Genomic DNA, 12,618 nt, shown 5'->3' with positions numbered 1-12,618 from the left:
TAAATTAATACTTCCTGCTCCCTCCCAAGAACCCTGGAACCTTTGCAAACAGTTGTTAAATAGCTATAATTCTTTCTCATACTCATTCAACATTCACCAGCACTCACAAGATAAGCAACACCCACTTGAAGGTATCATAGTGTCAAATGCTGTACTAAAAAAAAAAAGTGATTTACAGCAGCTGGTAAACACAGACATCTAATTCAAGAAAACACTGCAAAAGACAGAGAAGATCTGTGCTTTAGACAAGGGTTGTGAGAGTTTCTGAATTGTTAGTACTTCAAAGCTTCATTCTATTACACTATATACAACTCAACTCATAACTTATTTTTCAGTTTTCCTTGGGACTAAACAATGCTTAAAACAACTACCAGACCACCTGCCAAATTTTATTTTTTTTAATTTGTATATTCATTTTCTTGTGCAATTTCAGTTTTCTGGAGTCAACTACAGAAATGATTTATGATTTACTCTGGTAAATTTCCACAGCTTTGTGTAAAGAAAAACTCAAAAGCATTTTGGCAAAAGAATTATGTGCTGCCAAACATACAATGTATGCATCAGGTTCAGAATGTTGGGAGGCAGATTCAAAGGAAAAACTGTTCCCTCCATCTTTCCAGAAGAAATCTTTGCAAACATGGCTAACTAAGAATTGATGTAACCTAGTATTTTTAAAGTTATTTGGTTTTTAGCCAGGAAATACATTCAATTGAGTAACAAAGGAGAGAAAACAAAACCCACAAGACTCTCTTTGGAGTTAAGTCATCCAAACCATTGGTTTTACCAAGTAGCAAAAATAACCACATTAATACAGTTCCCATCTTCTCACTGCTAAGTGATTTTCTTGATTCCATACACTGTTGGTACACATTTTATATAAAAACTCTTTTAAGGTTTAAAGATCTCCGTTCCCATAGTCAGTGGTGCAACAGTCCAAACTCAAACTCTAATTGTAGTGTCTGGATAACCACAAACGAAAATATTTTACAGTGTGTCCCAATTAATCAAAGGAACACTTGATCTAAGATTGAACCCCAGCACCCGTGGTCATACACAATCTCTTTAGTGAACATAATCTTACTAATCAGCAAGAATTTACATTGTAATTTTTGTGATTTTTAATTTTTATTTGTTATGCAAGTGTTTTCAGAAATAAAAGGAGTCCATCTCAGGCAGCATAGAAAGTTGGTATCTTGCCCAATGACTATGGGAATCTTTGGGAAAGAGTGGTGAGAGTTCATCATCAAATAAATTTTAACATCTCAGTGAGTGATTTTCAAATTTCAGTATATAGCAGAACTGCTGTGGTTAAGTTGAAGCATCTCTAATTTTAGTTCCACAGGTGGTGATTCAGATGCCCATCCAAGCTTTAGAACCACTGATCTAGATTGTACAATCAGGATCTTTCCTAGATTTTATCCTAGGAATTATCTTTTAATATAGCTTACCTTATTAAATCTGGATTAAAAGTCTATCCTTAATTCTATGACTGCTCATCCCTTGTCTTCTCTGTACATGATCGATTGCTCTCTGGTTTTCAGCAACAACTCACTGTCTGGCTAAGTCTCCCTGATCCTAGGGAGAGAAAGGAAGGGGTCAGCTCCACCAGAGGGAAACCCTGTGGATGAGTGAGACCTGAATTCAATTAACTTAGTTCAATGATATCTCCATTTCCTTAGAGAAAAAGAACATGTCTAGCCCTCATATAAACTGCTGTAACAGCTGGATCTAGATGAAATACATGACATCGCTTCCCCTCTGGAAGATCCTAGTTCTTCAGAAAATACCGTGGGAAATCTGCTGACAATTTCCTGTAGCCTGACCAACACTAATTCCCAGTGATGTCAACCATTTCCTCTCCATGTGGTTTTGCAAAGCCCTTTGTCATGGCAAAATCTGTTCTTCAGGAGAATTTGCTAAGATATATTTTGCTCTTGCTATATCTCATGCCCAGAGAAGTGCCCAAGCATAGTAGGCACACAATAAGTACCTGTTAAATGAATGGTCTCCTGCCACATACAGTGTGTACTCTTTATCATCGTCAAGGACATAATAAACTCAGTACACAGAACTCTGTAAAATAACAAGGCAGCTATCTTTGTGCATAATTGACCTACCACAGAGTTGACTTCCATTTTATATACATATTTATCATTGAAACTTGTCTTAAATACAACATTATTCAGATTTCTTACCTGTACCATAATTCAATTGATATGATACCAGATTTTTAGTATTAGTTTACAAATTTAGGCCATCTGATACCGGCTAATATGAGATGGCCCTAGAATTTACCCTAATATATTCAGAAGCATGATCACATTCATGAAAGACTCTCTATCCTTAAACATACAAGCAGAATCCTAGTGTAACCCTCTGCCATCTGAATAGTGTTGTCGTTTCTGAAATGGTCAGATTTTCCAGAATGGGCACCTCCTGTCTCCTACTGACTCAGCAAATGAGCTCCTTCTACATATATTACAACAGAAAGTCTGTTCTATTTATATAAAGTTAGATTACATGAACTGAAGCTGTTTTACTTATGCAGGGTTAGACTCTATCCAATAAAAATGATCTCTAAAAGTTGTCTATCAATCAAATTTTGTAAATTGAATTATAATCTAAATTACTGGGGGAATTTGTCAGCTGATGTGAGCCTATGATATTGCCTTTTGTAAACTGACAAAAAGGAAATGTAATTATAAAAGTAAATTGTTTTACTACCAACAAATTTGTCATTTTGTTATTAAAGTAACGTTTTGTTTCAGCAGCTTGAGGAGGCCCTTTTGGATATGGTTCATGTCTTAAAGGAGAGACTAGGGCATTTATAAAAAACACAGATGAGGCACCTGAGTGGCTCAGTTAGTTAAGGGTCTGACTCTTGATTTCTACTCAGGTCATGATCACACAGTTCATGAGATCAAGCTGTGCTAACAATGCAGCGACTGCTTGGGATTCTCTCTCTCTCTCTCTCTCTCTCTCTCTCTCTCTCTCTCTCTCTGTCCCCCCTTCTGGAAATAAATATTAAAAAATAAGAAGAAGAAGATAAAAAACACATATATTTACCAGCCAAGTGAATTCTCCCTAAATTCTTTCTTCCACTGAATAGACATTTATTGAAATGCTAAGCCAAACATTAAACAATAGAGAACTGGACAGTCACAGCTCCTGCCTTTATAAAGTTTACATTCAAGAAGGAAATGTGAACATTAAGAAAATACTTACAAGTACAACAGGCGCTAAGAGAAATCCAGATTGATATTGGGATAGTTAAAATGATGTCTCTTCAAGCCCTGCCAGGGGATACCTCATTTAGGCTGAGGCCCAAACAATGAATGACAATGCCAAGCAAAGTAAGAAGAACTAAGAAACACTGGGTTCAGAGGTAACAAACACAAATTGTTATGTAAAAGGAATTGAACGAAGCCCAGTGAGGCCAATGTAGAGAAGTGATGCAAAAGGAGGGAGAAGTTGGCAGGGGAGGCTGAAGGTATGGTTAGGACTCAGCTTGTGGAGGTCCATGCCACCATGTGAGATGTTTGAGACTTTGTTGTGAGAACAGGAGAAAACCACTGAACGGGGTAAAGCAGGTATTATGGTGATGATTTCATGAACACACGTCAAGCCCAACACTTGGCCAATTCTCACTAGAGCCATCTGTTGCAGTCTAACGTTAACTTCAAAGGGCCAGAGCCAGAGGCATACAGGGCTGGCATGCAGACAGTTGATTTTAGGCAGTGAGCCCAAAGAACATGTACCTAAATAGCTGAAAGTGTACATGCTAGTGTGGAATAAGACAGCCCCAGTGGTGAGCAAGAGGCACTTGTGCAGCTGAGGGAGGTGCCATTAAGCTAATGGTATCCTGTAGCTGACTGGAACAGCAAGGCTGAAATTAAAAGATGGGATAAGAACATGTGAGGCAGGGGCACCTAGGTAGCTCAGTAGGTTAAATGTCTGACTTTGGCTCAGGTCATGATCTCACGGTTTGTAGGTTCGAGCCCTGTGTCAGGCTCTGTGCTGACAGCTCAGAGCCTGGACTCTGCTTCGGATTCTGTGTCTCCCTCTCTCTCTGCCCCTCCCCTGCTTGCTCTCTCTCTCTCTCTGGCAAAATAATAAACATTAAAAAAATAAAAATAAAAAAAACCATGTGAGGCAGGACATGAAAAGCATCAGACTTGCCACCCAATTTACCATTCCCTGAAGAGCTGGCTATAAACCTGAAATTATTTATCATCTAAATGCAGAACCCACATAAAGCATTTGGAGAACAGGTACTGGAGAGGAGGACTGGTCCTTTAGTGTCTACTTTCATTTACAACCAATGCTTTTATCTTTCCGAATAACACCACGTGCCGGACTCTGTGCAAACACTTTACAATGTCACATTTAATCCTTCCAACAATCCTATGAGGGGGTGCTGTCATTCTAACTGTATCATTTATCTATTGCTGCAGAGCAAATTATCCCAAATTCAGTAGCTGAAAACAATAAACATTTATTATGTCTCTCAGTTCCTGTATGTCAGAAACTGGGGGGAAATTTGGGTGTTTCCAGCTCAGATTCTCTCACAAGGTTACAGTCAAGACATTGGCCAAGTTTGCAGACATCTCAAGGCTTCACTGGGACTGAGTATGTGCTTCCAAGATAGCTCACTTATATGGTGCTCTCTGTATGCAGAAAACCTCAGCTCCTGCCAGGTGGGCTGTTCCTCAGACTGCTGGACTATCCTCACAACATGGCCACTAGCTTTCCCCGGACTGAGCAATCCAAGAGAAAGGGCAAGGCAGAAGACACAACGTGTCTGATTACCTAGCCTCAGAAGTCCCACACCATCATTTCCACAGTAACAAGTCAACCTTATTCAACATGGGAAGAGACCACACACGTCATGAATACTAGGAGGCAGGGATCACTGGGGCCATCTTGGAGGCCAGATGCCACAGTCACAATATTACCCATGAAGCTACTGGGGCCCAGAGAGCTAAACTGACTTTCCTAAGTCACACAGTAAGTTGAACCTGGTTCTCTCTGACTGTAACTCTTATGTCTTCAGTCACTGCACTATACTGCCTCTTTAAGTAAACTGGTACTTAAAGCCAAAGATATTGAACCACACAGGGAAATATTTAATCTAAAATAATATCAAGAAAAAAAAAAAACCTGGGGCCTACCAACAGACTTAATTTGGCATGGATTTCTGACTCCAGCTGTCTTCTGTAGAGACTAAATGGTCAGATTTATAAACACAGATGTACTTGTGCCAGAATTAATCAAACACTGCATGGCATCATGTAAAAAAAAAGGGGGGGGGACACAATCTGAAAAGTTTAATTTAGTAAAATAAACTGACTTCAAAGCAGCCCAAATCATTTCAATACTACCCAGGAGAAGGAGAAGGAAGAGAAGGAGAAGGAGGAAAGGAGGAGAGGAGGAGGAGGAAGACAATGATTAAGGACGTGATAGACGTATATAACCATTCTGTCCTTTCTACAGGATGGGGGCAAGGATTGGTTTCTTCTTTGTATTTACAAGGCATGGAAACCAAGGCCAGATGACTAACTGTTGCTATAAATCAATCAGGATGCCCAACTTGAGTACTCTGTGGAGATGCTTGGGTTACAGTTCTCAGCAGTGCAGTGCTGTGCAATTAAAGCAAAATGTGAAAGCTGTGGAGCAAATAGGTGTACTAAAGGATGTTTTCCACCTGTACCTATGTAGTATCAACCCAGGGACCCCATCACATCCATTTAATGAAGTATCAGTATTGGAGTAGAAAGATAAAAGGAACAACATTTACATTCTGTGGTCCACGCAATATCAAACACATTGATACTTAAGTCACATACAGAAAACATAGGGACAATATTCTCGGTGTAGAGTGAAACTGTATTCTCATGACCTCCTTAATCATCACACAAGCCCTGGCTTAGGTTGCCTCTCACGCATCTCCAGACCCTCCTGCCAGTGGAGAAAGCCAGGGTGTAATCCGTCCCAGTTCTCACTGAGGAGTCTGTCAATCTCACTCTCCACACTTCTCACAGACCTGTCCCCATCATCTTCCACTACCAGAACAATGCCCCATTGTTTAATGTAAGTAACAATCTTAGAGCTTCATGTACTGGTTCTTTTCAACCACAGCCCTTGTGAAAGCTTTTGCTCTCTGTATTTCCTTCTCTTTTATGAAAGTTAACAAAAAGCATATCATGGGCTGAGATCCATGCAGCAAATTGAAGCCATTCCACACTCAACGGTTTCCAGCAGTTTTTCCTATCTGCAGACCAGGCCTACAAACTCAAATCATTTTCATTCATTTAAACTTCTGTTACAAAGCTTTAGGGATGGAATAAATTAGCCAGCTCATCTTTCCCTCAATTTCATAAAAGCACAGAGTACCATTTCTTTAAAGAGCATTTCATGGAATAGACATCATTTCTTGCAGTAGAGCAGCCTGATAAACAGGGTAAGGGATTACCACAGTGTTCAACAAGATTTGAAAGGAACGTTGAACAAAAAGTGGTAGGGGTTCTGCCCCAATAAAGCACTTTGAACTTTCCAAGGTCTTTGATCTTAAAAAGTGAAACTTTGGTACATCACTATAACAGCCTCCCGGAATATTTCTAGTATTTTTTTCCTGAGAAAATGGAATCTCCAAAACATTAACTAACAAACATAAATCTTATCAACTGCTTTCCATCCCATTTCCCTGTCCCATACCATTTCAGATATACTCATGTTAACCCTAAGAGATATCCATACTCCTTATAAAGGATGGATACACTTATGTGGAAGGACAAAATAGTTCCACAGAAAAACTCCCAATCAATCATAAGACAACCACAAAAACAAGAGTTTTTAACTTGAGCTCTGAGTCAGGGGGCACTGGAAGGAGGGATCCAAGAGGGGGGAAAAAGAAGCAAAACAGACAGGGCTTCTGAAGAACAATGGAGACATGTTCCAAGCAATCAAACTTGAAAATCAACTTTGATTCCCACCTAAAGCCAGGAATATCTATGAACTCCTTCCCACAGCACCAGAAGTAAGTGGATATAATGTGATACAATGAAGCTTAAGCTCTGGGGTCCCTCACTTTCATGGGTCCCTTCCAAGAACATCTCTGTTCCTATTTTTATATTTGTAATTTTGAGTTCTTTTTTCTTACACGGGGCCTCCCAAACTATTTAAGATCTAGGGCCCTTAAAATTTGGATTCATTTCTGCACCACACATTTTTAGAAGTATCCCTTCATCATTTCTACAAATATAAGCAAAAGCAAAGAGAAACAAAAATAACTAAAGCATTTAAAGACACTTAGAGCTGGTTACCCAGTGGCTATGCTTGAAATCCTTCCAAGGTTTCCCATGATATTTTGAACAAAATCCAAACTCTAGTGGTTTGCAAAGGCCTCCATGATCTGGCTCCTTCTTCAATTCCAAGTTATTCCACTCTCCCCATAATCCCCTGTATGACCTCCAGTCACACTGTCCTCCTTGTAACTCGTCTACATCGTCAACCTCTTTCCCATCTCACATCCTTTCCCTATTGTTTCTGCTATTGAACCTCTCTTTCTCCCCCTTGTCACATTGCTGGTACCATGCTGTTTTAGGGTTCTCTGGCCCTCTCTGATGGCTAAGATATCATGTTCTGTATCTCCTCATCCCCACCCTTGGGTTCTCTATCATATTCTCTTCCCCTGTAGCCTTTTATACAAGTTATTGCCTTTTTTTTTTTTTTTTTTTTTTTGCCTGTTTGATAACTGCCTATGTCTACAATCCTGCAACTTCCATCAGGACAACAACGGTGCTTACTTTGTCTATCACTATGGATCCAGCCACTTGGGTCAGTGCCTAGTTTACAGTGGATGCCCCATAAAAATGTGACCAAAGGATGGTGAATGAGTCATGCAACACAGTTAATCTTCCCGTTAACTGAACTTAATCCTTTAAAGCACAGAAACCAATAATGATAATAATAGTAATAACAATTTTGGTGAGAATCTTTCCATGTCTTTGTAAATGGACTACTTGAATGTAATATAACATTTTTCTGGCAACTCGGGGCTAAAATAATGAACAGTAAATATGATGCCTTGTAGCCAAGGAATGCTGTCCTTGGAGATTTTTTTTTAATGTTTATTAATTTATATTTGAGAGACAGAGAGCGAGTGAGCCAGCATGAACAGGGGAGGGGCAGAGAGAGAGGGAGACAGAGAATCCCAAGCAGGACCTGCACTGCCAGCACGGAGCCCCACACAGAGTTCAATCCCATGAACTGTGAGATCCTGACCTGAGCTGAAACCAAGAATTGGACACTTTGCTGACTGAGCCACCCAGGAGCCCCTGTTCTTGGAGATTATTGATACAAATCAGTTATTTCTGGCGTTCATATGTCAGAGATTGCTATAATTTTTTAATTTTTGTGTCTGCTTTCCTTGGTTCTTCTGCTCTGGTCACTGTCAGGCTGTCAAACCATCTTCTTGAGCTTCTCAAAGAACCTTCCTTAAGCAACTCACAATCTCATCCTACTTCACGCTACCTTAATCTGCTTATCGGAAAGTATTAAAACTGGAAAGTAGATAACAATCATGGAGAGATGTATGCAAAGTAATGGTAGACAAGACCCTCAAATGTCCGTTAGCGAATTCAGTGAGTATAGTGGCACTTATTTTAGCCACTCAAGACAATCTTTACTTGGTAACTGTAATCTGGATGGAATGTAAGCCAGGTAAGCCACCCCTGATTATTGTATGGCTAAAATGCTGTGGCCCCCTGAAAACACTGTCGTCTCAAACACCCTACTATCAGGGCTTCTGGGTGTCTCAGTCGGTTGAGTGTCTGACTGCTAATTTTAGCTCAGGTCATGATCCCAGGCTCGCGGGATCAAGCCCCAAGTCAGGCTTTGTACTGAACATGGAGTCCGCTTAACATTCTCTCAGGACACCTGGGTGGCTCAGTCTGTTGAGCGCCCGACTCTTGATCAGCACCTGCTCAGGTCATGATCTTACCGTTTGGACTGACAGTGCAGAGCCTGCTTGGGATTTTCTCTCTCTCTCTCTCTCTCTCTCTCTCTGGCCCTTCCTGTCTTTCAAAATAAATAAACATTTTTTAAAAAGAGAGAGAGATTCTCTTTCTCTTTCTGTTCTTGCCCTGCTCTCTCTCTCTCTCTCTAAAAAAAAAAAAACAAAAAAATAAGCCACTCAACTCTCAATACTTCTGGCCACCACGTATGTGAGGGTTTTTCCCCACCAAGCAATTCTAATTGACTATGGACACCTAATGGGTGTCCTATGATTCAACTCAATTCTGACACCATCTACCTGGAAAAAGCACCAGATCCCACAGGTTAAGGGCTCTGTCCAATAAGACTGCCTTCATTTCACATGCCAATCACAAGCCCAGGTTGTCACCTGTACCTCTAACTCACCAGCTATAAATTAGAGGCTCCCACGACCCCCTCCTCAGGTTCAGTATTTCACTAGCATGGCTCACAGAACTCAGGAAAACCATAAACCTACTAAACTACCAGTTTATTATGAAAGGATACAACTCAGGACAGCCATAAGGAAGAGACACATAGGGCAGGTTTATGGGAAGGGGCACCGAGCTTCCATACCCACTCCAAGCACACCACGCTCTCCGCATCTCCATGCATTCACTATCCTGGAAACTCCCCAAGGCCAGTATTTTTAGGGATTTTTATGGAGACTTCCTTACTCAGGCATGATTGATTAAATCCTTGGCCACTGATGACTAATTTAACATCAAGCCCCTCCCACCTCTCCAGAGGTCAAGTTCCAAACTTCTAATCACCTGGTTGGTTCCCCTGACAACAAGCCTCCATCCCAGAGTTAAGGGGCTTTCCAAAAATCACCTCATTAACAAACTCAGGTTGAAAGGGGCTTGTTATGAAAAACAAGACCCTCATTTAACCTTCATCTCCCTGGCACTATCTGAGGACTGGAGGACAAAAGGCCAAACATTAAAACAAAAAAGGGCGCCGTGCTCTTATCACTTAAGAAATTACAATGGCTTTAGGAGCCACATGCCAGGAAGATCAAGTATATATTTCTTCTTATAAATCACAGTATCACACCCCATACTCATTTGAGTTGTTTGCATGTCCCTTCTAAAAGAGGCAAGACAAATGCAAGCTTAAATGCAAATGTTACATAGAGAAATATATTTGGATTCTCTTGGAGAAAGGGAAAATCAAAGAAAAATATTATGCACCAGGAATACGAATTGAGAGTTAATAATTCAAAAAAAACATACCTGAAAGCGCAAAAGGATCTCGATCTAAAATGAAACTGGAGGCTGTGAAACGGCAAATCTCACGCATGCGCGCTGGGAGGAACGGAACTCCACGCTGAGGCGGAGACTCCACGCCTGATCAGTGAACGTCCGCGAAGCATTTCTGTCCTGCACAAGCCAATGAACTTAATGCTTGGACTCTGGCTGGACTTCCCTCTTGTTGCACTCCTTGCCCATGAATACAACTCACCCAAAAGCCTCCAAGGCTTCGTCTATAGCTTGCTGAAGCCTGCGTTCAACCAACTGCAGCTACTCTGCTATTCCCGGATAAACTCAATTTTAGCTAATTCGAGTTTGCCTCAGTGTACTTTTATAAATAACGAGTATTTTGTCAAAAGGATACTTTGGCAAAAGTAATGGCAAAGGTCAACTGTAAAGTCAATTATACCTCAATAAAACAAAACAAACAAAAAACAGAGGGGAAAAAATTTTGTAGGCTCAATCATTTAAAAAGAAAAAACGAAAATAAAAAAAGAAAATATCAGGGGCGCCTGGATAGCTCAGTCAGTTAAGCCTCCGACTTCGGCTCAAGTCATGATCTCACGGTTTGTGAGTTTGAGCCCAGCTCGGGCTCTGTGCTGATAGTCCAGGGCCTGGAGGCTGCTTCGGATTCTGTGTCTCCCCCTCTCTCTGCCCCTTCCCCACTTGTGCTGTCTCTCTCTTTCTCTCAAAAATACATAAATGTAAATAAAAAGTAATTAAAAAGAAAAAAGCCATAATCTGTAAAACATAATAGAGGTAATAGGAGTACATGATTAATAACATAAACCTACAAATTGCCACCCTGACCTTTGGTATGTATATCAAATTCTGTCTAACCTCCTAACTTGGAATCTTTGCTGGGCTTCTCTACCCTTTCCACTCTCCATTTGGTTAGCACCTACTTACCCTCCAGGTGGCACTTTGAAAGTTACTTCCTCAGGGAACTCATCTTTTACCTCACACTAGCATCCTTTATTTTTCATTCAGATTATTTATATAATCATTGAATGTCCTTACAAGACTGCATGTAATCTTTTTGAGGGCAGCACACATTGTTTTATTCTTTGCTCTCTTCCCAGAGCCTGATCTAATGTCTGCTAAATACTTTTAGTTTATTATGACTATGGGTAATAAATATATGAATATGTTGAATGAATAACTGAACGAATGAATCCAGTCTCCAATATACTTGGAGAAGAGTGTCACTCTTCATGAGGAAGTTACCGATCAAAGAGTAAATAACCCCCTCTACTACATTTGCACAGCTCCATTCCCCATTCTGTGGAGGCCAGTATTTGATACCATAAAATGGAGAACAAAAAAAAGCTGTGACTTTGAGATTGCTTGTTTTGAACTCTATGAAGTAGGGAGTAAAAATAGAGCTTAAGAGATTCCAATGTGCACCTGACAATTTTATTTCTTTAAGTTTTCTCTTGGCCTAAACAGAGATGTGGACTAGTGGCTCTATCATTTCCAACAGACAAAGACCAAACTACTGGCATTACAAACGTAGTAAAAGTCCTGGGTAGAGAGTAATGTCATGGCAGTGATACTGGTTGCTATGGAAGTTAAGGACTATTATTAGTGAATTCTGTAGCTATTGCTCTGGAAAAGACACAGTGGGAGTTTACAGTTGCCCTTATAAGCAAAAGCCTAATGTCCTCAGCTACAAATATAGATTATAGGAAATCAAACAGCTAGGAGAAATGTCAGAGATGTAAATTAAATTTGGGAGTTTATGAAAATGACTAGAATTTCTAGAATAACAAATGTGAAGTATAGAATTCTCCTTTGCTTATAAAAGGATATAGAAGAAAAAATGGATTATTTGGTTGATACCAGCCTTTTAAAAGTAATTAACCCACTGAAGCTGGGTCTATTATAAATAATATGATGGGGCACCTGGATGGCTGTCTGTTAAGCATCCAACTCTTGATTTCAGCTCAGGTCATGATCTCACCATTTGAGAGTTTGAGCCCTACATCGGGGCCTACTGACAGTGTGGAGCCTGTCCAGTGCAGAGGGATGCTTTCTCTCTCTCCCTCGCTCCCTGCCCATCCCCCACTTTCATGCACACTCTTTCAAAATAAATAAATTTATTAAATAAATAAATAAATAAATAAATAAATAAATAAATAAATAAAATGACAATGGAACTGTCTTTGGAACAGTACCAGCATTTTGTATAACTGCTATAATTTGTCACAAATGCTTGTGATAAATTTTACGTAGTTGAAATCTCATTTAAAAAAAAGAGTGAAACAAATACCTCTTTTTACATGTGAGATAATAATCTGGTATTGGCCAATAACCAAATAAATGATTTATT

The 12,618-nt window shown here is 40.0% G+C and overlaps 1 protein-coding gene and 1 long non-coding RNA gene across 2 annotated transcripts in view; one reads left to right on the top strand and one right to left on the bottom strand.

The window, feature by feature from the left end:
- The window catches only part of TTC29 (tetratricopeptide repeat domain 29), a 674,033-nt gene extending 663,627 nt beyond the window's left edge, over positions 1–10,406 (bottom strand). The window contains exon 1 of the mRNA XM_053901209.1: positions 10,269–10,406. The gene's annotated coding sequence lies outside the window, so the exon portion shown is untranslated. The remainder of the gene's footprint in view (positions 1–10,268) is intronic.
- Positions 1–12,618, top strand: part of LOC109250076 (uncharacterized) — a 38,402-nt gene that overhangs the window by 1,354 nt on the left and 24,430 nt on the right. The window lies entirely within an intron of this gene.

The sequence above is a fragment of the Panthera pardus genome, unplaced genomic scaffold, assembly GCF_024362965.1.
Source record: "Panthera pardus isolate Hobbes unplaced genomic scaffold, ASM2436296v1 HiC_scaffold_13, whole genome shotgun sequence".
In the NCBI taxonomy this organism is placed as follows: Eukaryota; Metazoa; Chordata; class Mammalia; order Carnivora; family Felidae; genus Panthera; species Panthera pardus.
The sequence above is the reverse complement of the archived record's forward strand: the minus strand, read 5'-3'. Positions and strand labels throughout refer to the sequence as shown.